Source organism: Ascaphus truei, unplaced genomic scaffold (genome assembly GCF_040206685.1).
Source record: "Ascaphus truei isolate aAscTru1 unplaced genomic scaffold, aAscTru1.hap1 HAP1_SCAFFOLD_281, whole genome shotgun sequence".
Classification (NCBI taxonomy): Eukaryota; Metazoa; Chordata; class Amphibia; order Anura; family Ascaphidae; genus Ascaphus; species Ascaphus truei.
This window is the reverse complement of record NW_027455761.1, coordinates 105714-133629: the sequence shown is the minus strand read 5'-3', so window position 1 is coordinate 133629 and position 27916 is coordinate 105714. Positions and strand designations below refer to the sequence as shown.

Sequence of the window (27916 nt, the reverse complement as noted above, 5' to 3'; positions counted from 1 at the left end):
GAAAAAGAGAGTGCCAGCAGGTAGGGGAGATGTAGAAAGCCACCCCAGAAATATGGTGTCCCCCTGTCTCTCCGGCAGCTGAAATGACAGAGCTGAGCGGTGTTCAAAGTGATTGCTTCTTTCTTTTAAAACCAAGAAGAAGTACCTTACGGCGAAGCTTGGCTGCTCTGGGTGCTTGTTGGATGGGGGGGAGGGTTTGGTTTGGCTTTGCTTTGCTTTGCTTTGCTTTGCTTTGCTTTGCTTCGCTTCGCTTCGCTTCTGGGGGGGGGAGGAGGACGGGGTGTCTTGGATCTATGTTGTTTGACAAATATTCATTGCTGCTGCTGCTGCTGCTGCTGCTGCTGCTGCTGCTGCAGCACAAATGTTTGCATGGAATGGCCTAGGCTGCTCCTTGCTGCAGGTGCTGGCTGCAGCGGCTCAGATACTAGGCCTCAGGTACTGTGTTGCTTGCTGCACCAATGACCAAGCTGCTCTCTCCACAAGGGTGACAGTTGTCCTGGGACAGGGCTAGTTGCCCCCAGCGCGCCATTGCAACTCATACTTACCTGGCAGGGGAGTTTTAAGCCATGCTCCAGCAGGTGGCTCTCCCAGGGCGAGGCTAGCTCATTGCACTTGGAGCTAGCTGACCTCTGCGATTTCCCCACATGCGGGAAACTCGACTGCACAATTTCTGGTAGTGGGGGACTGCGTGCGCGCTCTCCCCTGTTTTTGGATGGTTACAAAAAACAGAAACAGGTGTTTGTTCAGACAAGCTGCTGCTATTCCCACTGCTTGGGCTTTGGGCATGGTCAATAACTGCTGGCAAAAAGGAGCACCATGTACAATAAATAGCCAGCTAGCAACATCTCAAACAGGGACAAATGACAATGATGTACCTGCACAGACGTTTAGGAATAAGTTCACAGGTGGATTGGGAAATAGGGAAACAAATACTGTGTACTGTATATATATATTTATGAAAAAAACAGCACATTTACAATCAAATCTGGATTTGAAAAAATGGACGGTCCTTGCTTGCAGGATATGATATGGGGTTTTTATTTCACCCCCTCCCCACCCTAGTTCTACATGGTATGTCTGGGTCTCTGTAGCCAGACAACCCCCTGTGATGATATCACAAAGGGAGTGTACAGTACGTTCTAGAGTTTCTAGGCTCCAAAGTAACAAAGAGCAGCATTTAAAAGCAACAGATTGCAGACTATCTGCTGAGCTGTGCAAAAAACAATCTCTATCTATCTATCTATCTATCTATCTATCTATCTATCTATCTATCCATGGAGCAGCAGACAGTGTTAGCTTGCTTCTATATTTATGCAAATGCCAGGTAAGCAGCCATGCTGGTAAGGGCCAAAGTGTCACGTTTGGCAGCAGGACAGGGCACCTCTCCCTTTTTATGCAGCAGCAGCAGGTGTCAGTGGAGGTCAGAAAAAGAGAGTGCCAGCAGGTAGGGGAGATGTAGAAAGCCACCCCAGAAATATGGTGTCCCCCTGTCTCTCCGGCAGCTGAAATGACAGAGCTGAGCGGTGTTCAAAGTGATTGCTTCTTTCTTTTAAAACCAAGAAGAAGTACCTTACGGCGAAGCTTGGCTGCTCTGGGTGCTTGTTGGATGGGGGGGAGGGTTTGGTTTGGCTTTGCTTTGCTTTGCTTTGCTTTGCTTTGCTTTGCTTCGCTTCGCTTCTGGGGGGGGGAGGAGGACGGGGTGTCTTGGATCTATGTTGTTTGACAAATATTCATTGCTGCTGCTGCTGCTGCTGCTGCTGCTGCTGCTGCAGCACAAATGTTTGCATGGAATGGCCTAGGCTGCTCCTTGCTGCAGGTGCTGGCTGCAGCGGCTCAGATACTAGGCCTCAGGTACTGTGTTGCTTGCTGCACCAATGACCAAGCTGCTCTCTCCACAAGGGTGACAGTTGTCCTGGGACAGGGCTAGTTGCCCCCAGCGCGCCATTGCAACTCATACTTACCTGGCAGGGGAGTTTTAAGCCATGCTCCAGCAGGTGGCTCTCCCAGGGCGAGGCTAGCTCATTGCACTTGGAGCTAGCTGACCTCTGCGATTTCCCCACATGCGGGAAACTCGACTGCACAATTTCTGGTAGTGGGGGACTGCGTGCGCGCTCTCCCCTGTTTTTGGATGGTTACAAAAAACAGAAACAGGTGTTTGTTCAGACAAGCTGCTGCTATTCCCACTGCTTGGGCTTTGGGCATGGTCAATAACTGCTGGCAAAAAGGAGCACCATGTACAATAAATAGCCAGCTAGCAACATCTCAAACAGGGACAAATGACAATGATGTACCTGCACAGACGTTTAGGAATAAGTTCACAGGTGGATTGGGAAATAGGGAAACAAATACTGTGTACTGTATATATATATTTATGAAAAAAACAGCACATTTACAATCAAATCTGGATTTGAAAAAATGGACGGTCCTTGCTTGCAGGATATGATATGGGGTTTTTATTTCACCCCCTCCCCACCCTAGTTCTACATGGTATGTCTGGGTCTCTGTAGCCAGACAACCCCCTGTGATGATATCACAAAGGGAGTGTACAGTACGTTCTAGAGTTTCTAGGCTCCAAAGTAACAAAGAGCAGCATTTAAAAGCAACAGATTGCAGACTATCTGCTGAGCTGTGCAAAAAACAATCTCTATCTATCTATCTATCTATCTATCTATCTATCTATCTATCTATCCATGGAGCAGCAGACAGTGTTAGCTTGCTTCTATATTTATGCAAATGCCAGGTAAGCAGCCATGCTGGTAAGGGCCAAAGTGTCACGTTTGGCAGCAGGACAGGGCACCTCTCCCTTTTTATGCAGCAGCAGCAGGTGTCAGTGGAGGTCAGAAAAAGAGAGTGCCAGCAGGTAGGGGAGATGTAGAAAGCCACCCCAGAAATATGGTGTCCCCCTGTCTCTCCGGCAGCTGAAATGACAGAGCTGAAGTACCTTACGGCGAAGCTTGGCTGCTCTGGGTGCTTGTTGGATGGGGGGGAGGGTTTGGTTTGGCTTTGCTTTGCTTTGCTTTGCTTTGCTTTGCTTTGCTTCGCTTCGCTTCTGGGGGGGGGAGGAGGACGGGGTGTCTTGGATCTATGTTGTTTGACAAATATTCATTGCTGCTGCTGCTGCTGCTGCTGCTGCTGCTGCTGCTGCAGCACAAATGTTTGCATGGAATGGCCTAGGCTGCTCCTTGCTGCAGGTGCTGGCTGCAGCGGCTCAGATACTAGGCCTCAGGTACTGTGTTGCTTGCTGCACCAATGACCAAGCTGCTCTCTCCACAAGGGTGACAGTTGTCCTGGGACAGGGCTAGTTGCCCCCAGCGCGCCATTGCAACTCATACTTACCTGGCAGGGGAGTTTTAAGCCATGCTCCAGCAGGTGGCTCTCCCAGGGCGAGGCTAGCTCATTGCACTTGGAGCTAGCTGACCTCTGCGATTTCCCCACATGCGGGAAACTCGACTGCACAATTTCTGGTAGTGGGGGACTGCGTGCGCGCTCTCCCCTGTTTTTGGATGGTTACAAAAAACAGAAACAGGTGTTTGTTCAGACAAGCTGCTGCTATTCCCACTGCTTGGGCTTTGGGCATGGTCAATAACTGCTGGCAAAAAGGAGCACCATGTACAATAAATAGCCAGCTAGCAACATCTCAAACAGGGACAAATGACAATGATGTACCTGCACAGACGTTTAGGAATAAGTTCACAGGTGGATTGGGAAATAGGGAAACAAATACTGTGTACTGTATATATATATTTATGAAAAAAACAGCACATTTACAATCAAATCTGGATTTGAAAAAATGGACGGTCCTTGCTTGCAGGATATGATATGGGGTTTTTATTTCACCCCCTCCCCACCCTAGTTCTACATGGTATGTCTGGGTCTCTGTAGCCAGACAACCCCCTGTGATGATATCACAAAGGGAGTGTACAGTACGTTCTAGAGTTTCTAGGCTCCAAAGTAACAAAGAGCAGCATTTAAAAGCAACAGATTGCAGACTATCTGCTGAGCTGTGCAAAAAACAATCTCTATCTATCTATCTATCTATCTATCTATCTATCTATCTATCTCTATCCATGGAGCAGCAGACAGTGTTAGCTTGCTTCTATATTTATGCAAATGCCAGGTAAGCAGCCATGCTGGTAAGGGCCAAAGTGTCACGTTTGGCAGCAGGACAGGGCACCTCTCCCTTTTTATGCAGCAGCAGCAGGTGTCAGTGGAGGTCAGAAAAAGAGAGTGCCAGCAGGTAGGGGAGATGTAGAAAGCCACCCCAGAAATATGGTGTCCCCCTGTCTCTCCGGCAGCTGAAATGACAGAGCTGAGCGGTGTTCAAAGTGATTGCTTCTTTCTTTTAAAACCAAGAAGAAGTACCTTACGGCGAAGCTTGGCTGCTCTGGGTGCTTGTTGGATGGGGGGGAGGGTTTGGTTTGGCTTTGCTTTGCTTTGCTTTGCTTTGCTTTGCTTTGCTTTGCTTCGCTTCGCTTCTGGGGGGGGGAGGAGGACGGGGTGTCTTGGATCTATGTTGTTTGACAAATATTCATTGCTGCTGCTGCTGCTGCTGCTGCTGCTGCTGCTGCTGCAGCACAAATGTTTGCATGGAATGGCCTAGGCTGCTCCTTGCTGCAGGTGCTGGCTGCAGCGGCTCAGATACTAGGCCTCAGGTACTGTGTTGCTTGCTGCACCAATGACCAAGCTGCTCTCTCCACAAGGGTGACAGTTGTCCTGGGACAGGGCTAGTTGCCCCCAGCGCGCCATTGCAACTCATACTTACCTGGCAGGGGAGTTTTAAGCCATGCTCCAGCAGGTGGCTCTCCCAGGGCGAGGCTAGCTCATTGCACTTGGAGCTAGCTGACCTCTGCGATTTCCCCACATGCGGGAAACTCGACTGCACAATTTCTGGTAGTGGGGGACTGCGTGCGCGCTCTCCCCTGTTTTTGGATGGTTACAAAAAACAGAAACAGGTGTTTGTTCAGACAAGCTGCTGCTATTCCCACTGCTTGGGCTTTGGGCATGGTCAATAACTGCTGGCAAAAAGGAGCACCATGTACAATAAATAGCCAGCTAGCAACATCTCAAACAGGGACAAATGACAATGATGTACCTGCACAGACGTTTAGGAATAAGTTCACAGGTGGATTGGGAAATAGGGAAACAAATACTGTGTACTGTATATATATATTTATGAAAAAAACAGCACATTTACAATCAAATCTGGATTTGAAAAAATGGACGGTCCTTGCTTGCAGGATATGATATGGGGTTTTTATTTCACCCCCTCCCCACCCTAGTTCTACATGGTATGTCTGGGTCTCTGTAGCCAGACAACCCCCTGTGATGATATCACAAAGGGAGTGTACAGTACGTTCTAGAGTTTCTAGGCTCCAAAGTAACAAAGAGCAGCATTTAAAAGCAACAGATTGCAGACTATCTGCTGAGCTGTGCAAAAAACAATCTCTATCTATCTATCTATCTATCTATCTATCTATCTATCTATCTCTATCCATGGAGCAGCAGACAGTGTTAGCTTGCTTCTATATTTATGCAAATGCCAGGTAAGCAGCCATGCTGGTAAGGGCCAAAGTGTCACGTTTGGCAGCAGGACAGGGCACCTCTCCCTTTTTATGCAGCAGCAGCAGGTGTCAGTGGAGGTCAGAAAAAGAGAGTGCCAGCAGGTAGGGGAGATGTAGAAAGCCACCCCAGAAATATGGTGTCCCCCTGTCTCTCCGGCAGCTGAAATGACAGAGCTGAGCGGTGTTCAAAGTGATTGCTTCTTTCTTTTAAAACCAAGAAGAAGTACCTTACGGCGAAGCTTGGCTGCTCTGGGTGCTTGTTGGATGGGGGGGAGGGTTTGGTTTGGCTTTGCTTTGCTTTGCTTTGCTTTGCTTTGCTTTGCTTCGCTTCGCTTCTGGGGGGGGGAGGAGGACGGGGTGTCTTGGATCTATGTTGTTTGACAAATATTCATTGCTGCTGCTGCTGCTGCTGCTGCTGCTGCTGCTGCTGCAGCACAAATGTTTGCATGGAATGGCCTAGGCTGCTCCTTGCTGCAGGTGCTGGCTGCAGCGGCTCAGATACTAGGCCTCAGGTACTGTGTTGCTTGCTGCACCAATGACCAAGCTGCTCTCTCCACAAGGGTGACAGTTGTCCTGGGACAGGGCTAGTTGCCCCCAGCGCGCCATTGCAACTCATACTTACCTGGCAGGGGAGTTTTAAGCCATGCTCCAGCAGGTGGCTCTCCCAGGGCGAGGCTAGCTCATTGCACTTGGAGCTAGCTGACCTCTGCGATTTCCCCACATGCGGGAAACTCGACTGCACAATTTCTGGTAGTGGGGGACTGCGTGCGCGCTCTCCCCTGTTTTTGGATGGTTACAAAAAACAGAAACAGGTGTTTGTTCAGACAAGCTGCTGCTATTCCCACTGCTTGGGCTTTGGGCATGGTCAATAACTGCTGGCAAAAAGGAGCACCATGTACAATAAATAGCCAGCTAGCAACATCTCAAACAGGGACAAATGACAATGATGTACCTGCACAGACGTTTAGGAATAAGTTCACAGGTGGATTGGGAAATAGGGAAACAAATACTGTGTACTGTATATATATATTTATGAAAAAAACAGCACATTTACAATCAAATCTGGATTTGAAAAAATGGACGGTCCTTGCTTGCAGGATATGATATGGGGTTTTTATTTCACCCCCTCCCCACCCTAGTTCTACATGGTATGTCTGGGTCTCTGTAGCCAGACAACCCCCTGTGATGATATCACAAAGGGAGTGTACAGTACGTTCTAGAGTTTCTAGGCTCCAAAGTAACAAAGAGCAGCATTTAAAAGCAACAGATTGCAGACTATCTGCTGAGCTGTGCAAAAAACAATCTCTATCTATCTATCTATCTATCTATCTATCTATCTATCTATCTCTATCCATGGAGCAGCAGACAGTGTTAGCTTGCTTCTATATTTATGCAAATGCCAGGTAAGCAGCCATGCTGGTAAGGGCCAAAGTGTCACGTTTGGCAGCAGGACAGGGCACCTCTCCCTTTTTATGCAGCAGCAGCAGGTGTCAGTGGAGGTCAGAAAAAGAGAGTGCCAGCAGGTAGGGGAGATGTAGAAAGCCACCCCAGAAATATGGTGTCCCCCTGTCTCTCCGGCAGCTGAAATGACAGAGCTGAGCGGTGTTCAAAGTGATTGCTTCTTTCTTTTAAAACCAAGAAGAAGTACCTTACGGCGAAGCTTGGCTGCTCTGGGTGCTTGTTGGATGGGGGGGAGGGTTTGGTTTGGCTTTGCTTTGCTTTGCTTTGCTTTGCTTTGCTTTGCTTCTTGCTTCGCTTCTGGGGGGGGGAGGAGGACGGGGTGTCTTGGATCTATGTTGTTTGACAAATATTCATTGCTGCTGCTGCTGCTGCTGCTGCTGCTGCTGCAGCACAAATGTTTGCATGGAATGGCCTAGGCTGCTCCTTGCTGCAGGTGCTGGCTGCAGCGGCTCAGATACTAGGCCTCAGGTACTGTGTTGCTTGCTGCACCAATGACCAAGCTGCTCTCTCCACAAGGGTGACAGTTGTCCTGGGACAGGGCTAGTTGCCCCCAGCGCGCCATTGCAACTCATACTTACCTGGCAGGGGAGTTTTAAGCCATGCTCCAGCAGGTGGCTCTCCCAGGGCGAGGCTAGCTCATTGCACTTGGAGCTAGCTGACCTCTGCGATTTCCCCACATGCGGGAAACTCGACTGCACAATTTCTGGTAGTGGGGGACTGCGTGCGCGCTCTCCCCTGTTTTTGGATGGTTACAAAAAACAGAAACAGGTGTTTGTTCAGACAAGCTGCTGCTATTCCCACTGCTTGGGCTTTGGGCATGGTCAATAACTGCTGGCAAAAAGGAGCACCATGTACAATAAATAGCCAGCTAGCAACATCTCAAACAGGGACAAATGACAATGATGTACCTGCACAGACGTTTAGGAATAAGTTCACAGGTGGATTGGGAAATAGGGAAACAAATACTGTGTACTGTATATATATATTTATGAAAAAAACAGCACATTTACAATCAAATCTGGATTTGAAAAAATGGACGGTCCTTGCTTGCAGGATATGATATGGGGTTTTTATTTCACCCCCTCCCCACCCTAGTTCTACATGGTATGTCTGGGTCTCTGTAGCCAGACAACCCCCTGTGATGATATCACAAAGGGAGTGTACAGTACGTTCTAGAGTTTCTAGGCTCCAAAGTAACAAAGAGCAGCATTTAAAAGCAACAGATTGCAGACTATCTGCTGAGCTGTGCAAAAAACAATCTCTATCTATCTATCTATCTATCTATCTATCTATCTATCTATCTCTATCCATGGAGCAGCAGACAGTGTTAGCTTGCTTCTATATTTATGCAAATGCCAGGTAAGCAGCCATGCTGGTAAGGGCCAAAGTGTCACGTTTGGCAGCAGGACAGGGCACCTCTCCCTTTTTATGCAGCAGCAGCAGGTGTCAGTGGAGGTCAGAAAAAGAGAGTGCCAGCAGGTAGGGGAGATGTAGAAAGCCACCCCAGAAATATGGTGTCCCCCTGTCTCTCCGGCAGCTGAAATGACAGAGCTGAGCGGTGTTCAAAGTGATTGCTTCTTTCTTTTAAAACCAAGAAGAAGTACCTTACGGCGAAGCTTGGCTGCTCTGGGTGCTTGTTGGATGGGGGGGAGGGTTTGGTTTGGCTTTGCTTTGCTTTGCTTTGCTTTGCTTTGCTTTGCTTCGCTTCGCTTCTGGGGGGGGGAGGAGGACGGGGTGTCTTGGATCTATGTTGTTTGACAAATATTCATTGCTGCTGCTGCTGCTGCTGCTGCTGCTGCTGCTGCAGCACAAATGTTTGCATGGAATGGCCTAGGCTGCTCCTTGCTGCAGGTGCTGGCTGCAGCGGCTCAGATACTAGGCCTCAGGTACTGTGTTGCTTGCTGCACCAATGACCAAGCTGCTCTCTCCACAAGGGTGACAGTTGTCCTGGGACAGGGCTAGTTGCCCCCAGCGCGCCATTGCAACTCATACTTACCTGGCAGGGGAGTTTTAAGCCATGCTCCAGCAGGTGGCTCTCCCAGGGCGAGGCTAGCTCATTGCACTTGGAGCTAGCTGACCTCTGCGATTTCCCCACATGCGGGAAACTCGACTGCACAATTTCTGGTAGTGGGGGACTGCGTGCGCGCTCTCCCCTGTTTTTGGATGGTTACAAAAAACAGAAACAGGTGTTTGTTCAGACAAGCTGCTGCTATTCCCACTGCTTGGGCTTTGGGCATGGTCAATAACTGCTGGCAAAAAGGAGCACCATGTACAATAAATAGCCAGCTAGCAACATCTCAAACAGGGACAAATGACAATGATGTACCTGCACAGACGTTTAGGAATAAGTTCACAGGTGGATTGGGAAATAGGGAAACAAATACTGTGTACTGTATATATATATTTATGAAAAAAACAGCACATTTACAATCAAATCTGGATTTGAAAAAATGGACGGTCCTTGCTTGCAGGATATGATATGGGGTTTTTATTTCACCCCCTCCCCACCCTAGTTCTACATGGTATGTCTGGGTCTCTGTAGCCAGACAACCCCCTGTGATGATATCACAAAGGGAGTGTACAGTACGTTCTAGAGTTTCTAGGCTCCAAAGTAACAAAGAGCAGCATTTAAAAGCAACAGATTGCAGACTATCTGCTGAGCTGTGCAAAAAACAATCTCTATCTATCTATCTATCTATCTATCTATCTATCTATCTATCTATCCATGGAGCAGCAGACAGTGTTAGCTTGCTTCTATATTTATGCAAATGCCAGGTAAGCAGCCATGCTGGTAAGGGCCAAAGTGTCACGTTTGGCAGCAGGACAGGGCACCTCTCCCTTTTTATGCAGCAGCAGCAGGTGTCAGTGGAGGTCAGAAAAAGAGAGTGCCAGCAGGTAGGGGAGATGTAGAAAGCCACCCCAGAAATATGGTGTCCCCCTGTCTCTCCGGCAGCTGAAATGACAGAGCTGAGCGGTGTTCAAAGTGATTGCTTCTTTCTTTTAAAACCAAGAAGAAGTACCTTACGGCGAAGCTTGGCTGCTCTGGGTGCTTGTTGGATGGGGGGGAGGGTTTGGTTTGGCTTTGCTTTGCTTTGCTTTGCTTTGCTTTGCTTTGCTTCGCTTCGCTTCTGGGGGGGGGAGGAGGACGGGGTGTCTTGGATCTATGTTGTTTGACAAATATTCATTGCTGCTGCTGCTGCTGCTGCTGCTGCTGCTGCTGCAGCACAAATGTTTGCATGGAATGGCCTAGGCTGCTCCTTGCTGCAGGTGCTGGCTGCAGCGGCTCAGATACTAGGCCTCAGGTACTGTGTTGCTTGCTGCACCAATGACCAAGCTGCTCTCTCCACAAGGGTGACAGTTGTCCTGGGACAGGGCTAGTTGCCCCCAGCGCGCCATTGCAACTCATACTTACCTGGCAGGGGAGTTTTAAGCCATGCTCCAGCAGGTGGCTCTCCCAGGGCGAGGCTAGCTCATTGCACTTGGAGCTAGCTGACCTCTGCGATTTCCCCACATGCGGGAAACTCGACTGCACAATTTCTGGTAGTGGGGGACTGCGTGCGCGCTCTCCCCTGTTTTTGGATGGTTACAAAAAACAGAAACAGGTGTTTGTTCAGACAAGCTGCTGCTATTCCCACTGCTTGGGCTTTGGGCATGGTCAATAACTGCTGGCAAAAAGGAGCACCATGTACAATAAATAGCCAGCTAGCAACATCTCAAACAGGGACAAATGACAATGATGTACCTGCACAGACGTTTAGGAATAAGTTCACAGGTGGATTGGGAAATAGGGAAACAAATACTGTGTACTGTATATATATATTTATGAAAAAAACAGCACATTTACAATCAAATCTGGATTTGAAAAAATGGACGGTCCTTGCTTGCAGGATATGATATGGGGTTTTTATTTCACCCCCTCCCCACCCTAGTTCTACATGGTATGTCTGGGTCTCTGTAGCCAGACAACCCCCTGTGATGATATCACAAAGGGAGTGTACAGTACGTTCTAGAGTTTCTAGGCTCCAAAGTAACAAAGAGCAGCATTTAAAAGCAACAGATTGCAGACTATCTGCTGAGCTGTGCAAAAAACAATCTCTATCTATCTATCTATCTATCTATCTATCTATCTATCTATCTCTATCCATGGAGCAGCAGACAGTGTTAGCTTGCTTCTATATTTATGCAAATGCCAGGTAAGCAGCCATGCTGGTAAGGGCCAAAGTGTCACGTTTGGCAGCAGGACAGGGCACCTCTCCCTTTTTATGCAGCAGCAGCAGGTGTCAGTGGAGGTCAGAAAAAGAGAGTGCCAGCAGGTAGGGGAGATGTAGAAAGCCACCCCAGAAATATGGTGTCCCCCTGTCTCTCCGGCAGCGAAGTACCTTACGGCGAAGCTTGGCTGCTCTGGGTGCTTGTTGGATGGGGGGGAGGGTTTGGTTTGGCTTTGCTTTGCTTTGCTTTGCTTTGCTTTGCTTTGCTTTGCTTCGCTTCGCTTCTGGGGGGGGGAGGAGGACGGGGTGTCTTGGATCTATGTTGTTTGACAAATATTCATTGCTGCTGCTGCTGCTGCTGCTGCTGCTGCTGCTGCTGCAGCACAAATGTTTGCATGGAATGGCCTAGGCTGCTCCTTGCTGCAGGTGCTGGCTGCAGCGGCTCAGATACTAGGCCTCAGGTACTGTGTTGCTTGCTGCACCAATGACCAAGCTGCTCTCTCCACAAGGGTGACAGTTGTCCTGGGACAGGGCTAGTTGCCCCCAGCGCGCCATTGCAACTCATACTTACCTGGCAGGGGAGTTTTAAGCCATGCTCCAGCAGGTGGCTCTCCCAGGGCGAGGCTAGCTCATTGCACTTGGAGCTAGCTGACCTCTGCGATTTCCCCACATGCGGGAAACTCGACTGCACAATTTCTGGTAGTGGGGGACTGCGTGCGCGCTCTCCCCTGTTTTTGGATGGTTACAAAAAACAGAAACAGGTGTTTGTTCAGACAAGCTGCTGCTATTCCCACTGCTTGGGCTTTGGGCATGGTCAATAACTGCTGGCAAAAAGGAGCACCATGTACAATAAATAGCCAGCTAGCAACATCTCAAACAGGGACAAATGACAATGATGTACCTGCACAGACGTTTAGGAATAAGTTCACAGGTGGATTGGGAAATAGGGAAACAAATACTGTGTACTGTATATATATATTTATGAAAAAAACAGCACATTTACAATCAAATCTGGATTTGAAAAAATGGACGGTCCTTGCTTGCAGGATATGATATGGGGTTTTTATTTCACCCCCTCCCCACCCTAGTTCTACATGGTATGTCTGGGTCTCTGTAGCCAGACAACCCCCTGTGATGATATCACAAAGGGAGTGTACAGTACGTTCTAGAGTTTCTAGGCTCCAAAGTAACAAAGAGCAGCATTTAAAAGCAACAGATTGCAGACTATCTGCTGAGCTGTGCAAAAAACAATCTCTATCTATCTATCTATCTATCTATCTATCTATCTATCTATCTCTATCCATGGAGCAGCAGACAGTGTTAGCTTGCTTCTATATTTATGCAAATGCCAGGTAAGCAGCCATGCTGGTAAGGGCCAAAGTGTCACGTTTGGCAGCAGGACAGGGCACCTCTCCCTTTTTATGCAGCAGCAGCAGGTGTCAGTGGAGGTCAGAAAAAGAGAGTGCCAGCAGGTAGGGGAGATGTAGAAAGCCACCCCAGAAATATGGTGTCCCCCTGTCTCTCCGGCAGCTGAAATGACAGAGCTGAGCGGTGTTCAAAGTGATTGCTTCTTTCTTTTAAAACCAAGAAGAAGTACCTTACGGCGAAGCTTGGCTGCTCTGGGTGCTTGTTGGATGGGGGGGAGGGTTTGGTTTGGCTTTGCTTTGCTTTGCTTTGCTTTGCTTTGCTTTGCTTCGCTTCGCTTCTGGGGGGGGGAGGAGGACGGGGTGTCTTGGATCTATGTTGTTTGACAAATATTCATTGCTGCTGCTGCTGCTGCTGCTGCTGCTGCTGCTGCAGCACAAATGTTTGCATGGAATGGCCTAGGCTGCTCCTTGCTGCAGGTGCTGGCTGCAGCGGCTCAGATACTAGGCCTCAGGTACTGTGTTGCTTGCTGCACCAATGACCAAGCTGCTCTCTCCACAAGGGTGACAGTTGTCCTGGGACAGGGCTAGTTGCCCCCAGCGCGCCATTGCAACTCATACTTACCTGGCAGGGGAGTTTTAAGCCATGCTCCAGCAGGTGGCTCTCCCAGGGCGAGGCTAGCTCATTGCACTTGGAGCTAGCTGACCTCTGCGATTTCCCCACATGCGGGAAACTCGACTGCACAATTTCTGGTAGTGGGGGACTGCGTGCGCGCTCTCCCCTGTTTTTGGATGGTTACAAAAAACAGAAACAGGTGTTTGTTCAGACAAGCTGCTGCTATTCCCACTGCTTGGGCTTTGGGCATGGTCAATAACTGCTGGCAAAAAGGAGCACCATGTACAATAAATAGCCAGCTAGCAACATCTCAAACAGGGACAAATGACAATGATGTACCTGCACAGACGTTTAGGAATAAGTTCACAGGTGGATTGGGAAATAGGGAAACAAATACTGTGTACTGTATATATATATTTATGAAAAAAACAGCACATTTACAATCAAATCTGGATTTGAAAAAATGGACGGTCCTTGCTTGCAGGATATGATATGGGGTTTTTATTTCACCCCCTCCCCACCCTAGTTCTACATGGTATGTCTGGGTCTCTGTAGCCAGACAACCCCCTGTGATGATATCACAAAGGGAGTGTACAGTACGTTCTAGAGTTTCTAGGCTCCAAAGTAACAAAGAGCAGCATTTAAAAGCAACAGATTGCAGACTATCTGCTGAGCTGTGCAAAAAACAATCTCTATCTATCTATCTATCTATCTATCTATCTATCTATCTATCTCTATCCATGGAGCAGCAGACAGTGTTAGCTTGCTTCTATATTTATGCAAATGCCAGGTAAGCAGCCATGCTGGTAAGGGCCAAAGTGTCACGTTTGGCAGCAGGACAGGGCACCTCTCCCTTTTTATGCAGCAGCAGCAGGTGTCAGTGGAGGTCAGAAAAAGAGAGTGCCAGCAGGTAGGGGAGATGTAGAAAGCCACCCCAGAAATATGGTGTCCCCCTGTCTCTCCGGCAGCTGAAATGACAGAGCTGAGCGGTGTTCAAAGTGATTGCTTCTTTCTTTTAAAACCAAGAAGAAGTACCTTACGGCGAAGCTTGGCTGCTCTGGGTGCTTGTTGGATGGGGGGGAGGGTTTGGTTTGGCTTTGCTTTGCTTTGCTTTGCTTTGCTTTGCTTTGCTTCGCTTCGCTTCTGGGGGGGGGAGGAGGACGGGGTGTCTTGGATCTATGTTGTTTGACAAATATTCATTGCTGCTGCTGCTGCTGCTGCTGCTGCTGCTGCTGCTGCAGCACAAATGTTTGCATGGAATGGCCTAGGCTGCTCCTTGCTGCAGGTGCTGGCTGCAGCGGCTCAGATACTAGGCCTCAGGTACTGTGTTGCTTGCTGCACCAATGACCAAGCTGCTCTCTCCACAAGGGTGACAGTTGTCCTGGGACAGGGCTAGTTGCCCCCAGCGCGCCATTGCAACTCATACTTACCTGGCAGGGGAGTTTTAAGCCATGCTCCAGCAGGTGGCTCTCCCAGGGCGAGGCTAGCTCATTGCACTTGGAGCTAGCTGACCTCTGCGATTTCCCCACATGCGGGAAACTCGACTGCACAATTTCTGGTAGTGGGGGACTGCGTGCGCGCTCTCCCCTGTTTTTGGATGGTTACAAAAAACAGAAACAGGTGTTTGTTCAGACAAGCTGCTGCTATTCCCACTGCTTGGGCTTTGGGCATGGTCAATAACTGCTGGCAAAAAGGAGCACCATGTACAATAAATAGCCAGCTAGCAACATCTCAAACAGGGACAAATGACAATGATGTACCTGCACAGACGTTTAGGAATAAGTTCACAGGTGGATTGGGAAATAGGGAAACAAATACTGTGTACTGTATATATATATTTATGAAAAAAACAGCACATTTACAATCAAATCTGGATTTGAAAAAATGGACGGTCCTTGCTTGCAGGATATGATATGGGGTTTTTATTTCACCCCCTCCCCACCCTAGTTCTACATGGTATGTCTGGGTCTCTGTAGCCAGACAACCCCCTGTGATGATATCACAAAGGGAGTGTACAGTACGTTCTAGAGTTTCTAGGCTCCAAAGTAACAAAGAGCAGCATTTAAAAGCAACAGATTGCAGACTATCTGCTGAGCTGTGCAAAAAACAATCTCTATCTATCTATCTATCTATCTATCTATCTATCTATCTATCGTATCCATGGAGCAGCAGACAGTGTTAGCTTGCTTCTATATTTATGCAAATGCCAGGTAAGCAGCCATGCTGGTAAGGGCCAAAGTGTCACGTTTGGCAGCAGGACAGGGCACCTCTCCCTTTTTATGCAGCAGCAGCAGGTGTCAGTGGAGGTCAGAAAAAGAGAGTGCCAGCAGGTAGGGGAGATGTAGAAAGCCACCCCAGAAATATGGTGTCCCCCTGTCTCTCCGGCAGCTGAAATGACAGAGCTGAGCGGTGTTCAAAGTGATTGCTTCTTTCTTTTAAAACCAAGAAGAAGTACCTTACGGCGAAGCTTGGCTGCTCTGGGTGCTTGTTGGATGGGGGGGAGGGTTTGGTTTGGCTTTGCTTTGCTTTGCTTTGCTTTGCTTTGCTTTGCTTTGCTTCGCTTCGCTTCTGGGGGGGGGAGGAGGACGGGGTGTCTTGGATCTATGTTGTTTGACAAATATTCATTGCTGCTGCTGCTGCTGCTGCTGCTGCTGCTGCTGCTGCAGCACAAATGTTTGCATGGAATGGCCTAGGCTGCTCCTTGCTGCAGGTGCTGGCTGCAGCGGCTCAGATACTAGGCCTCAGGTACTGTGTTGCTTGCTGCACCAATGACCAAGCTGCTCTCTCCACAAGGGTGACAGTTGTCCTGGGACAGGGCTAGTTGCCCCCAGCGCGCCATTGCAACTCATACTTACCTGGCAGGGGAGTTTTAAGCCATGCTCCAGCAGGTGGCTCTCCCAGGGCGAGGCTAGCTCATTGCACTTGGAGCTAGCTGACCTCTGCGATTTCCCCACATGCGGGAAACTCGACTGCACAATTTCTGGTAGTGGGGGACTGCGTGCGCGCTCTCCCCTGTTTTTGGATGGTTACAAAAAACAGAAACAGGTGTTTGTTCAGACAAGCTGCTGCTATTCCCACTGCTTGGGCTTTGGGCATGGTCAATAACTGCTGGCAAAAAGGAGCACCATGTACAATAAATAGCCAGCTAGCAACATCTCAAACAGGGACAAATGACAATGATGTACCTGCACAGACGTTTAGGAATAAGTTCACAGGTGGATTGGGAAATAGGGAAACAAATACTGTGTACTGTATATATATATTTATGAAAAAAACAGCACATTTACAATCAAATCTGGATTTGAAAAAATGGACGGTCCTTGCTTGCAGGATATGATATGGGGTTTTTATTTCACCCCCTCCCCACCCTAGTTCTACATGGTATGTCTGGGTCTCTGTAGCCAGACAACCCCCTGTGATGATATCACAAAGGGAGTGTACAGTACGTTCTAGAGTTTCTAGGCTCCAAAGTAACAAAGAGCAGCATTTAAAAGCAACAGATTGCAGACTATCTGCTGAGCTGTGCAAAAAACAATCTCTATCTATCTATCTATCTATCTATCTATCTATCTATCTATCTATCTCTATCCATGGAGCAGCAGACAGTGTTAGCTTGCTTCTATATTTATGCAAATGCCAGGTAAGCAGCCATGCTGGTAAGGGCCAAAGTGTCACGTTTGGCAGCAGGACAGGGCACCTCTCCCTTTTTATGCAGCAGCAGCAGGTGTCAGTGGAGGTCAGAAAAAGAGAGTGCCAGCAGGTAGGGGAGATGTAGAAAGCCACCCCAGAAATATGGTGTCCCCCTGTCTCTCCGGCAGCTGAAATGACAGAGCTGAGCGGTGTTCAAAGTGATTGCTTCTTTCTTTTAAAACCAAGAAGAAGTACCTTACGGCGAAGCTTGGCTGCTCTGGGTGCTTGTTGGATGGGGGGGAGGGTTTGGTTTGGCTTTGCTTTGCTTTGCTTTGCTTTGCTTTGCTTTGCTTTGCTTCGCTTCGCTTCTGGGGGGGGGAGGAGGACGGGGTGTCTTGGATCTATGTTGTTTGACAAATATTCATTGCTGCTGCTGCTGCTGCTGCTGCTGCTGCTGCTGCTGCAGCACAAATGTTTGCAGCTGCTGCAGCACAAATGTTTGCATGGAATGGCCTAGGCTGCTCCTTGCTGCAGGTGCTGGCTGCAGCGGCTCAGATACTAGGCCTCAGGTACTGTGTTGCTTGCTGCACCAATGACCAAGCTGCTCTCTCCACAAGGGTGACAGTTGTCCTGGGACAGGGCTAGTTGCCCCCAGCGCGCCATTGCAACTCATACTTACCTGGCAGGGGAGTTTTAAGCCATGCTCCAGCAGGTGGCTCTCCCAGGGCGAGGCTAGCTCATTGCACTTGGAGCTAGCTGACCTCTGCGATTTCCCCACATGCGGGAAACTCGACTGCACAATTTCTGGTAGTGGGGGACTGCGTGCGCGCTCTCCCCTGTTTTTGGATGGTTACAAAAAACAGAAACAGGTGTTTGTTCAGACAAGCTGCTGCTATTCCCACTGCTTGGGCTTTGGGCATGGTCAATAACTGCTGGCAAAAAGGAGCACCATGTACAATAAATAGCCAGCTAGCAACATCTCAAACAGGGACAAATGACAATGATGTACCTGCACAGACGTTTAGGAATAAGTTCACAGGTGGATTGGGAAATAGGGAAACAAATACTGTGTACTGTATATATATATTTATGAAAAAAACAGCACATTTACAATCAAATCTGGATTTGAAAAAATGGACGGTCCTTGCTTGCAGGATATGATATGGGGTTTTTATTTCACCCCCTCCCCACCCTAGTTCTACATGGTATGTCTGGGTCTCTGTAGCCAGACAACCCCCTGTGATGATATCACAAAGGGAGTGTACAGTACGTTCTAGAGTTTCTAGGCTCCAAAGTAACAAAGAGCAGCATTTAAAAGCAACAGATTGCAGACTATCTGCTGAGCTGTGCAAAAAACAATCTCTATCTATCTATCTATCTATCTATCTATCTATCTATCTATCTCTATCCATGGAGCAGCAGACAGTGTTAGCTTGCTTCTATATTTATGCAAATGCCAGGTAAGCAGCCATGCTGGTAAGGGCCAAAGTGTCACGTTTGGCAGCAGGACAGGGCACCTCTCCCTTTTTATGCAGCAGCAGCAGGTGTCAGTGGAGGTCAGAAAAAGAGAGTGCCAGCAGGTAGGGGAGATGTAGAAAGCCACCCCAGAAATATGGTGTCCCCCTGTCTCTCCGGCAGCTGAAATGACAGAGCTGAGCGGTGTTCAAAGTGATTGCTTCTTTCTTTTAAAACCAAGAAGAAGTACCTTACGGCGAAGCTTGGCTGCTCTGGGTGCTTGTTGGATGGGGGGGAGGGTTTGGTTTGGCTTTGCTTTGCTTTGCTTTGCTTTGCTTTGCTTTGCTTCGCTTCGCTTCTGGGGGGGGGAGGAGGACGGGGTGTCTTGGATCTATGTTGTTTGACAAATATTCATTGCTGCTGCTGCTGCTGCTGCTGCTGCTGCAGCACAAATGTTTGCATGGAATGGCCTAGGCTGCTCCTTGCTGCAGGTGCTGGCTGCAGCGGCTCAGATACTAGGCCTCAGGTACTGTGTTGCTTGCTGCACCAATGACCAAGCTGCTCTCTCCACAAGGGTGACAGTTGTCCTGGGACAGGGCTAGTTGCCCCCAGCGCGCCATTGCAACTCATACTTACCTGGCAGGGGAGTTTTAAGCCATGCTCCAGCAGGTGGCTCTCCCAGGGCGAGGCTAGCTCATTGCACTTGGAGCTAGCTGACCTCTGCGATTTCCCCACATGCGGGAAACTCGACTGCACAATTTCTGGTAGTGGGGGACTGCGTGCGCGCTCTCCCCTGTTTTTGGATGGTTACAAAAAACAGAAACAGGTGTTTGTTCAGACAAGCTGCTGCTATTCCCACTGCTTGGGCTTTGGGCATGGTCAATAACTGCTGGCAAAAAGGAGCACCATGTACAATAAATAGCCAGCTAGCAACATCTCAAACAGGGACAAATGACAATGATGTACCTGCACAGACGTTTAGGAATAAGTTCACAGGTGGATTGGGAAATAGGGAAACAAATACTGTGTACTGTATATATATATTTATGAAAAAAACAGCACATTTACAATCAAATCTGGATTTGAAAAAATGGACGGTCCTTGCTTGCAGGATATGATATGGGGTTTTTATTTCACCCCCTCCCCACCCTAGTTCTACATGGTATGTCTGGGTCTCTGTAGCCAGACAACCCCCTGTGATGATATCACAAAGGGAGTGTACAGTACGTTCTAGAGTTTCTAGGCTCCAAAGTAACAAAGAGCAGCATTTAAAAGCAACAGATTGCAGACTATCTGCTGAGCTGTGCAAAAAACAATCTCTATCTATCTATCTATCTATCTATCTATCTATCTATCTATCTCTATCCATGGAGCAGCAGACAGTGTTAGCTTGCTTCTATATTTATGCAAATGCCAGGTAAGCAGCCATGCTGGTAAGGGCCAAAGTGTCACGTTTGGCAGCAGGACAGGGCACCTCTCCCTTTTTATGCAGCAGCAGCAGGTGTCAGTGGAGGTCAGAAAAAGAGAGTGCCAGCAGGTAGGGGAGATGTAGAAAGCCACCCCAGAAATATGGTGTCCCCCTGTCTCTCCGGCAGCTGAAATGACAGAGCTGAGCGGTGTTCAAAGTGATTGCTTCTTTCTTTTAAAACCAAGAAGAAGTACCTTACGGCGAAGCTTGGCTGCTCTGGGTGCTTGTTGGATGGGGGGGAGGGTTTGGTTTGGCTTTGCTTTGCTTTGCTTTGCTTTGCTTTGCTTTGCTTCGCTTCGCTTCTGGGGGGGGGAGGAGGACGGGGTGTCTTGGATCTATGTTGTTTGACAAATATTCATTGCTGCTGCTGCTGCTGCTGCTGCTGCAGCACAAATGTTTGCATGGAATGGCCTAGGCTGCTCCTTGCTGCAGGTGCTGGCTGCAGCGGCTCAGATACTAGGCCTCAGGTACTGTGTTGCTTGCTGCACCAATGACCAAGCTGCTCTCTCCACAAGGGTGACAGTTGTCCTGGGACAGGGCTAGTTGCCCCCAGCGCGCCATTGCAACTCATACTTACCTGGCAGGGGAGTTTTAAGCCATGCTCCAGCAGGTGGCTCTCCCAGGATTGCACTTGGAGCTAGCTGACCTCTGCGATTTCCCCACATGCGGGAAACTCGACTGCACAATTTCTGGTAGTGGGGGACTGCGTGCGCGCTCTCCCCTGTTTTTGGATGGTTACAAAAAACAGAAACAGGTGTTTGTTCAGACAAGCTGCTGCTATTCCCACTGCTTGGGCTTTGGGCATGGTCAATAACTGCTGGCAAAAAGGAGCACCATGTACAATAAATAGCCAGCTAGCAACATCTCAAACAGGGACAAATGACAATGATGTACCTGCACAGACGTTTAGGAATAAGTTCACAGGTGGATTGGGAAATAGGGAAACAAATACTGTGTACTGTATATATATATTTATGAAAAAAACAGCACATTTACAATCAAATCTGGATTTGAAAAAATGGACGGTCCTTGCTTGCAGGATATGATATGGGGTTTTTATTTCACCCCCTCCCCACCCTAGTTCTACATGGTATGTCTGGGTCTCTGTAGCCAGACAACCCCCTGTGATGATATCACAAAGGGAGTGTACAGTACGTTCTAGAGTTTCTAGGCTCCAAAGTAACAAAGAGCAGCATTTAAAAGCAACAGATTGCAGACTATCTGCTGAGCTGTGCAAAAAACAATCTCTATCTATCTATCTATCTATCTATCTATCTATCTATCTATCTCTATCCATGGAGCAGCAGACAGTGTTAGCTTGCTTCTATATTTATGCAAATGCCAGGTAAGCAGCCATGCTGGTAAGGGCCAAAGTGTCACGTTTGGCAGCAGGACAGGGCACCTCTCCCTTTTTATGCAGCAGCAGCAGGTGTCAGTGGAGGTCAGAAAAAGAGAGTGCCAGCAGGTAGGGGAGATGTAGAAAGCCACCCCAGAAATATGGTGTCCCCCTGTCTCTCCGGCAGCTGAAATGACAGAGCTGAGCGGTGTTCAAAGTGATTGCTTCTTTCTTTTAAAACCAAGAAGAAGTACCTTACGGCGAAGCTTGGCTGCTCTGGGTGCTTGTTGGATGGGGGGGAGGGTTTGGTTTGGCTTTGCTTTGCTTTGCTTTGCTTTGCTTTGCTTTGCTTCGCTTCGCTTCTGGGGGGGGGAGGAGGACGGGGTGTCTTGGATCTATGTTGTTTGACAAATATTCATTGCTGCTGCTGCTGCTGCTGCTGCTGCTGCTGCTGCAGCACAAATGTTTGCATGGAATGGCCTAGGCTGCTCCTTGCTGCAGGTGCTGGCTGCAGCGGCTCAGATACTAGGCCTCAGGTACTGTGTTGCTTGCTGCACCAATGACCAAGCTGCTCTCTCCACAAGGGTGACAGTTGTCCTGGGACAGGGCTAGTTGCCCCCAGCGCGCCATTGCAACTCATACTTACCTGGCAGGGGAGTTTTAAGCCATGCTCCAGCAGGTGGCTCTCCCAGGGCGAGGCTAGCTCATTGCACTTGGAGCTAGCTGACCTCTGCGATTTCCCCACATGCGGGAAACTCGACTGCACAATTTCTGGTAGTGGGGGACTGCGTGCGCGCTCTCCCCTGTTTTTGGATGGTTACAAAAAACAGAAACAGGTGTTTGTTCAGACAAGCTGCTGCTATTCCCACTGCTTGGGCTTTGGGCATGGTCAATAACTGCTGGCAAAAAGGAGCACCATGTACAATAAATAGCCAGCTAGCAACATCTCAAACAGGGACAAATGACAATGATGTACCTGCACAGACGTTTAGGAATAAGTTCACAGGTGGATTGGGAAATAGGGAAACAAATACTGTGTACTGTATATATATATTTATGAAAAAAACAGCACATTTACAATCAAATCTGGATTTGAAAAAATGGACGGTCCTTGCTTGCAGGATATGATATGGGGTTTTTATTTCACCCCCTCCCCACCCTAGTTCTACATGGTATGTCTGGGTCTCTGTAGCCAGACAACCCCCTGTGATGATATCACAAAGGGAGTGTACAGTACGTTCTAGAGTTTCTAGGCTCCAAAGTAACAAAGAGCAGCATTTAAAAGCAACAGATTGCAGACTATCTGCTGAGCTGTGCAAAAAACAATCTCTATCTATCTATCTATCTATCTATCTATCTATCTATCTATCTATCTCTATCCATGGAGCAGCAGACAGTGTTAGCTTGCTTCTATATTTATGCAAATGCCAGGTAAGCAGCCATGCTGGTAAGGGCCAAAGTGTCACGTTTGGCAGCAGGACAGGGCACCTCTCCCTTTTTATGCAGCAGCAGCAGGTGTCAGTGGAGGTCAGAAAAAGAGAGTGCCAGCAGGTAGGGGAGATGTAGAAAGCCACCCCAGAAATATGGTGTCCCCCTGTCTCTCCGGCAGCTGAAATGACAGAGCTGAGCGGTGTTCAAAGTGATTGCTTCTTTCTTTTAAAACCAAGAAGAAGTACCTTACGGCGAAGCTTGGCTGCTCTGGGTGCTTGTTGGATGGGGGGGAGGGTTTGGTTTGGCTTTGCTTTGCTTTGCTTTGCTTTGCTTTGCTTTGCTTCGCTTCGCTTCTGGGGGGGGGAGGAGGACGGGGTGTCTTGGATCTATGTTGTTTGACAAATATTCATTGCTGCTGCTGCTGCTGCTGCTGCTGCTGCAGCACAAATGTTTGCATGGAATGGCCTAGGCTGCTCCTTGCTGCAGGTGCTGGCTGCAGCGGCTCAGATACTAGGCCTCAGGTACTGTGTTGCTTGCTGCACCAATGACCAAGCTGCTCTCTCCACAAGGGTGACAGTTGTCCTGGGACAGGGCTAGTTGCCCCCAGCGCGCCATTGCAACTCATACTTACCTGGCAGGGGAGTTTTAAGCCATGCTCCAGCAGGTGGCTCTCCCAGGGCGAGGCTAGCTCATTGCACTTGGAGCTAGCTGACCTCTGCGATTTCCCCACATGCGGGAAACTCGACTGCACAATTTCTGGTAGTGGGGGACTGCGTGCGCGCTCTCCCCTGTTTTTGGATGGTTACAAAAAACAGAAACAGGTGTTTGTTCAGACAAGCTGCTGCTATTCCCACTGCTTGGGCTTTGGGCATGGTCAATAACTGCTGGCAAAAAGGAGCACCATGTACAATAAATAGCCAGCTAGCAACATCTCAAACAGGGACAAATGACAATGATGTACCTGCACAGACGTTTAGGAATAAGTTCACAGGTGGATTGGGAAATAGGGAAACAAATACTGTGTACTGTATATATATATTTATGAAAAAAACAGCACATTTACAATCAAATCTGGATTTGAAAAAATGGACGGTCCTTGCTTGCAGGATATGATATGGGGTTTTTATTTCACCCCCTCCCCACCCTAGTTCTACATGGTATGTCTGGGTCTCTGTAGCCAGACAACCCCCTGTGATGATATCACAAAGGGAGTGTACAGTACGTTCTAGAGTTTCTAGGCTCCAAAGTAACAAAGAGCAGCATTTAAAAGCAACAGATTGCAGACTATCTGCTGAGCTGTGCAAAAAACAATCTCTATCTATCTATCTATCTATCTATCTATCTATCTATCTATCTCTATCCATGGAGCAGCAGACAGTGTTAGCTTGCTTCTATATTTATGCAAATGCCAGGTAAGCAGCCATGCTGGTAAGGGCCAAAGTGTCACGTTTGGCAGCAGGACAGGGCACCTCTCCCTTTTTATGCAGCAGCAGCAGGTGTCAGTGGAGGTCAGAAAAAGAGAGTGCCAGCAGGTAGGGGAGATGTAGAAAGCCACCCCAGAAATATGGTGTCCCCCTGTCTCTCCGGCAGCTGAAATGACAGAGCTGAGCGGTGTTCAAAGTGATTGCTTCTTTCTTTTAAAACCAAGAAGAAGTACCTTACGGCGAAGCTTGGCTGCTCTGGGTGCTTGTTGGATGGGGGGGAGGGTTTGGTTTGGCTTTGCTTTGCTTTGCTTTGCTTTGCTTTGCTTTGCTTCGCTTCGCTTCTGGGGGGGGGAGGAGGACGGGGTGTCTTGGATCTATGTTGTTTGACAAATATTCATTGCTGCTGCTGCTGCTGCTGCTGCTGCTGCTGCTGCTGCAGCACAAATGTTTGCATGGAATGGCCTAGGCTGCTCCTTGCTGCAGGTGCTGGCTGCAGCGGCTCAGATACTAGGCCTCAGGTACTGTGTTGCTTGCTGCACCAATGACCAAGCTGCTCTCTCCACAAGGGTGACAGTTGTCCTGGGACAGGGCTAGTTGCCCCCAGCGCGCCATTGCAACTCATACTTACCTGGCAGGGGAGTTTTAAGCCATGCTCCAGCAGGTGGCTCTCCCAGGGCGAGGCTAGCTCATTGCACTTGGAGCTAGCTGACCTCTGCGATTTCCCCACATGCGGGAAACTCGACTGCACAATTTCTGGTAGTGGGGGACTGCGTGCGCGCTCTCCCCTGTTTTTGGATGGTTACAAAAAACAGAAACAGGTGTTTGTTCAGACAAGCTGCTGCTATTCCCACTGCTTGGGCTTTGGGCATGGTCAATAACTGCTGGCAAAAAGGAGCACCATGTACAATAAATAGCCAGCTAGCAACATCTCAAACAGGGACAAATGACAATGATGTACCTGCACAGACGTTTAGGAATAAGTTCACAGGTGGATTGGGAAATAGGGAAACAAATACTGTGTACTGTATATATATATTTATGAAAAAAACAGCACATTTACAATCAAATCTGGATTTGAAAAAATGGACGGTCCTTGCTTGCAGGATATGATATGGGGTTTTTATTTCACCCCCTCCCCACCCTAGTTCTACATGGTATGTCTGGGTCTCTGTAGCCAGACAACCCCCTGTGATGATATCACAAAGGGAGTGTACAGTACGTTCTAGAGTTTCTAGGCTCCAAAGTAACAAAGAGCAGCATTTAAAAGCAACAGATTGCAGACTATCTGCTGAGCTGTGCAAAAAACAATCTCTATCTATCTATCTATCTATCTATCTATCTATCTATCTATCTCTATCCATGGAGCAGCAGACAGTGTTAGCTTGCTTCTATATTTATGCAAATGCCAGGTAAGCAGCCATGCTGGTAAGGGCCAAAGTGTCACGTTTGGCAGCAGGACAGGGCACCTCTCCCTTTTTATGCAGCAGCAGCAGGTGTCAGTGGAGGTCAGAAAAAGAGAGTGCCAGCAGGTAGGGGAGATGTAGAAAGCCACCCCAGAAATATGGTGTCCCCCTGTCTCTCCGGCAGCTGAAATGACAGAGCTGAGCGGTGTTCAAAGTGATTGCTTCTTTCTTTTAAAACCAAGAAGAAGTACCTTACGGCGAAGCTTGGCTGCTCTGGGTGCTTGTTGGATGGGGGGGAGGGTTTGGTTTGGCTTTGCTTTGCTTTGCTTTGCTTTGCTTTGCTTTGCTTTGCTTCGCTTCTGGGGGGGGGAGGAGGACGGGGTGTCTTGGATCTATGTTGTTTGACAAATATTCATTGCTGCTGCTGCTGCTGCTGCTGCTGCTGCTGCTGCTGCAGCACAAATGTTTGCATGGAATGGCCTAGGCTGCTCCTTGCTGCAGGTGCTGGCTGCAGCGGCTCAGATACTAGGCCTCAGGTACTGTGTTGCTTGCTGCACCAATGACCAAGCTGCTCTCTCCACAAGGGTGACAGTTGTCCTGGGACAGGGCTAGTTGCCCCCAGCGCGCCATTGCAACTCATACTTACCTGGCAGGGGAGTTTTAAGCCATGCTCCAGCAGGTGGCTCTCCCAGGGCGAGGCTAGCTCATTGCACTTGGAGCTAGCTGACCTCTGCGATTTCCCCACATGCGGGAAACTCGACTGCACAATTTCTGGTAGTGGGGGACTGCGTGCGCGCTCTCCCCTGTTTTTGGATGGTTACAAAAAACAGAAACAGGTGTTTGTTCAGACAAGCTGCTGCTATTCCCACTGCTTGGGCTTTGGGCATGGTCAATAACTGCTGGCAAAAAGGAGCACCATGTACAATAAATAGCCAGCTAGCAACATCTCAAACAGGGACAAATGACAATGATGTACCTGCACAGACGTTTAGGAATAAGTTCACAGGTGGATTGGGAAATAGGGAAACAAATACTGTGTACTGTATATATATATTTATGAAAAAAACAGCACATTTACAATCAAATCTGGATTTGAAAAAATGGACGGTCCTTGCTTGCAGGATATGATATGGGGTTTTTATTTCACCCCCTCCCCACCCTAGTTCTACATGGTATGTCTGGGTCTCTGTAGCCAGACAACCCCCTGTGATGATATCACAAAGGGAGTGTACAGTACGTTCTAGAGTTTCTAGGCTCCAAAGTAACAAAGAGCAGCATTTAAAAGCAACAGATTGCAGACTATCTGCTGAGCTGTGCAAAAAACAATCTCTATCTATCTATCTATCTATCTATCTATCTATCTATCTATCTCTATCCATGGAGCAGCAGACAGTGTTAGCTTGCTTCTATATTTATGCAAATGCCAGGTAAGCAGCCATGCTGGTAAGGGCCAAAGTGTCACGTTTGGCAGCAGGACAGGGCACCTCTCCCTTTTTATGCAGCAGCAGCAGGTGTCAGTGGAGGTCAGAAAAAGAGAGTGCCAGCAGGTAGGGGAGATGTAGAAAGCCACCCCAGAAATATGGTGTCCCCCTGTCTCTCCGGCAGCTGAAATGACAGAGCTGAGCGGTGTTCAAAGTGATTGCTTCTTTCTTTTAAAACCAAGAAGAAGTACCTTACGGCGAAGCTTGGCTGCTCTGGGTGCTTGTTGGATGGGGGGGAGGGTTTGGTTTGGCTTTGCTTTGCTTTGCTTTGCTTTGCTTTGCTTTGCTTCGCTTCGCTTCTGGGGGGGGGAGGAGGACGGGGTGTCTTGGATCTATGTTGTTTGACAAATATTCATTGCTGCTGCTGCTGCTGCTGCTGCTGCTGCTGCTGCAGCACAAATGTTTGCATGGAATGGCCTAGGCTGCTCCTTGCTGCAGGTGCTGGCTGCAGCGGCTCAGATACTAGGCCTCAGGTACTGTGTTGCTTGCTGCACCAATGACCAAGCTGCTCTCTCCACAAGGGTGACAGTTGTCCTGGGACAGGGCTAGTTGCCCCCAGCGCGCCATTGCAACTCATACTTACCTGGCAGGGGAGTTTTAAGCCATGCTCCAGCAGGTGGCTCTCCCAGGGCGAGGCTAGCTCATTGCACTTGGAGCTAGCTGACCTCTGCGATTTCCCCACATGCGGGAAACTCGACTGCACAATTTCTGGTAGTGGGGGACTGCGTGCGCGCTCTCCCCTGTTTTTGGATGGTTACAAAAAACAGAAACAGGTGTTTGTTCAGACAAGCTGCTGCTATTCCCACTGCTTGGGCTTTGGGCATGGTCAATAACTGCTGGCAAAAAGGAGCACCATGTACAATAAATAGCCAGCTAGCAACATCTCAAACAGGGACAAATGACAATGATGTACCTGCACAGACGTTTAGGAATAAGTTCACAGGTGGATTGGGAAATAGGGAAACAAATACTGTGTACTGTATATATATATTTATGAAAAAAACAGCACATTTACAATCAAATCTGGATTTGAAAAAATGGACGGTCCTTGCTTGCAGGATATGATATGGGGTTTTTA

General features: G+C 48.5%; 19 non-coding genes and 1 pseudogene across 19 annotated transcripts; all 20 read left to right on the top strand.

Annotated features, from left to right (window-relative positions):
* The first annotated feature begins 537 nt into the window (after window positions 1-537).
* Window positions 538-705, top strand: LOC142481616 (U1 spliceosomal RNA). Its single transcript, XR_012795887.1, has one exon. It is a non-coding gene; the product is annotated as a U1 spliceosomal RNA (small nuclear RNA).
* A 1248-nt stretch (window positions 706-1953) lies between these two features.
* Window positions 1954-2121, top strand: LOC142481614 (U1 spliceosomal RNA). Its single transcript, XR_012795886.1, has one exon. It is a non-coding gene; the product is annotated as a U1 spliceosomal RNA (small nuclear RNA).
* Window positions 2122-3328: 1207 nt separating this feature from the next.
* On the top strand, window positions 3329-3496 carry LOC142481613 (U1 spliceosomal RNA). Its single transcript, XR_012795885.1, has one exon. It is a non-coding gene; the product is annotated as a U1 spliceosomal RNA (small nuclear RNA).
* A 1258-nt stretch (window positions 3497-4754) lies between these two features.
* LOC142481612 (U1 spliceosomal RNA) lies at window positions 4755-4922 on the top strand. The gene has a single exon (XR_012795884.1). It is a non-coding gene; the product is annotated as a U1 spliceosomal RNA (small nuclear RNA).
* A 1253-nt stretch (window positions 4923-6175) lies between these two features.
* Window positions 6176-6343, top strand: LOC142481610 (U1 spliceosomal RNA). Its single transcript, XR_012795882.1, has one exon. It is a non-coding gene; the product is annotated as a U1 spliceosomal RNA (small nuclear RNA).
* A 1249-nt stretch (window positions 6344-7592) lies between these two features.
* LOC142481609 (U1 spliceosomal RNA) lies at window positions 7593-7760 on the top strand. Its single transcript, XR_012795881.1, has one exon. It is a non-coding gene; the product is annotated as a U1 spliceosomal RNA (small nuclear RNA).
* Window positions 7761-9010: 1250 nt separating this feature from the next.
* LOC142481608 (U1 spliceosomal RNA) lies at window positions 9011-9178 on the top strand. Its single transcript, XR_012795880.1, has one exon. It is a non-coding gene; the product is annotated as a U1 spliceosomal RNA (small nuclear RNA).
* A 1248-nt stretch (window positions 9179-10426) lies between these two features.
* On the top strand, window positions 10427-10594 carry LOC142481607 (U1 spliceosomal RNA). The gene has a single exon (XR_012795879.1). It is a non-coding gene; the product is annotated as a U1 spliceosomal RNA (small nuclear RNA).
* Window positions 10595-11793: 1199 nt separating this feature from the next.
* LOC142481606 (U1 spliceosomal RNA) lies at window positions 11794-11961 on the top strand. The gene has a single exon (XR_012795878.1). It is a non-coding gene; the product is annotated as a U1 spliceosomal RNA (small nuclear RNA).
* Window positions 11962-13211: 1250 nt separating this feature from the next.
* LOC142481605 (U1 spliceosomal RNA) lies at window positions 13212-13379 on the top strand. The gene has a single exon (XR_012795877.1). It is a non-coding gene; the product is annotated as a U1 spliceosomal RNA (small nuclear RNA).
* Window positions 13380-14632: 1253 nt separating this feature from the next.
* Window positions 14633-14800, top strand: LOC142481604 (U1 spliceosomal RNA). The gene has a single exon (XR_012795876.1). It is a non-coding gene; the product is annotated as a U1 spliceosomal RNA (small nuclear RNA).
* Window positions 14801-16057: 1257 nt separating this feature from the next.
* LOC142481603 (U1 spliceosomal RNA) lies at window positions 16058-16225 on the top strand. The gene has a single exon (XR_012795875.1). It is a non-coding gene; the product is annotated as a U1 spliceosomal RNA (small nuclear RNA).
* A 1286-nt stretch (window positions 16226-17511) lies between these two features.
* On the top strand, window positions 17512-17679 carry LOC142481602 (U1 spliceosomal RNA). Its single transcript, XR_012795874.1, has one exon. It is a non-coding gene; the product is annotated as a U1 spliceosomal RNA (small nuclear RNA).
* A 1244-nt stretch (window positions 17680-18923) lies between these two features.
* On the top strand, window positions 18924-19091 carry LOC142481601 (U1 spliceosomal RNA). Its single transcript, XR_012795873.1, has one exon. It is a non-coding gene; the product is annotated as a U1 spliceosomal RNA (small nuclear RNA).
* A 1241-nt stretch (window positions 19092-20332) lies between these two features.
* On the top strand, window positions 20333-20487 carry LOC142481726 (U1 spliceosomal RNA; annotated as a pseudogene).
* A 1250-nt stretch (window positions 20488-21737) lies between these two features.
* LOC142481599 (U1 spliceosomal RNA) lies at window positions 21738-21905 on the top strand. The gene has a single exon (XR_012795871.1). It is a non-coding gene; the product is annotated as a U1 spliceosomal RNA (small nuclear RNA).
* Window positions 21906-23153: 1248 nt separating this feature from the next.
* LOC142481598 (U1 spliceosomal RNA) lies at window positions 23154-23321 on the top strand. Its single transcript, XR_012795870.1, has one exon. It is a non-coding gene; the product is annotated as a U1 spliceosomal RNA (small nuclear RNA).
* Window positions 23322-24574: 1253 nt separating this feature from the next.
* Window positions 24575-24742, top strand: LOC142481597 (U1 spliceosomal RNA). Its single transcript, XR_012795869.1, has one exon. It is a non-coding gene; the product is annotated as a U1 spliceosomal RNA (small nuclear RNA).
* A 1253-nt stretch (window positions 24743-25995) lies between these two features.
* LOC142481596 (U1 spliceosomal RNA) lies at window positions 25996-26163 on the top strand. The gene has a single exon (XR_012795868.1). It is a non-coding gene; the product is annotated as a U1 spliceosomal RNA (small nuclear RNA).
* A 1250-nt stretch (window positions 26164-27413) lies between these two features.
* On the top strand, window positions 27414-27581 carry LOC142481595 (U1 spliceosomal RNA). The gene has a single exon (XR_012795867.1). It is a non-coding gene; the product is annotated as a U1 spliceosomal RNA (small nuclear RNA).
* Window positions 27582-27916: the final 335 nt, after the last annotated feature.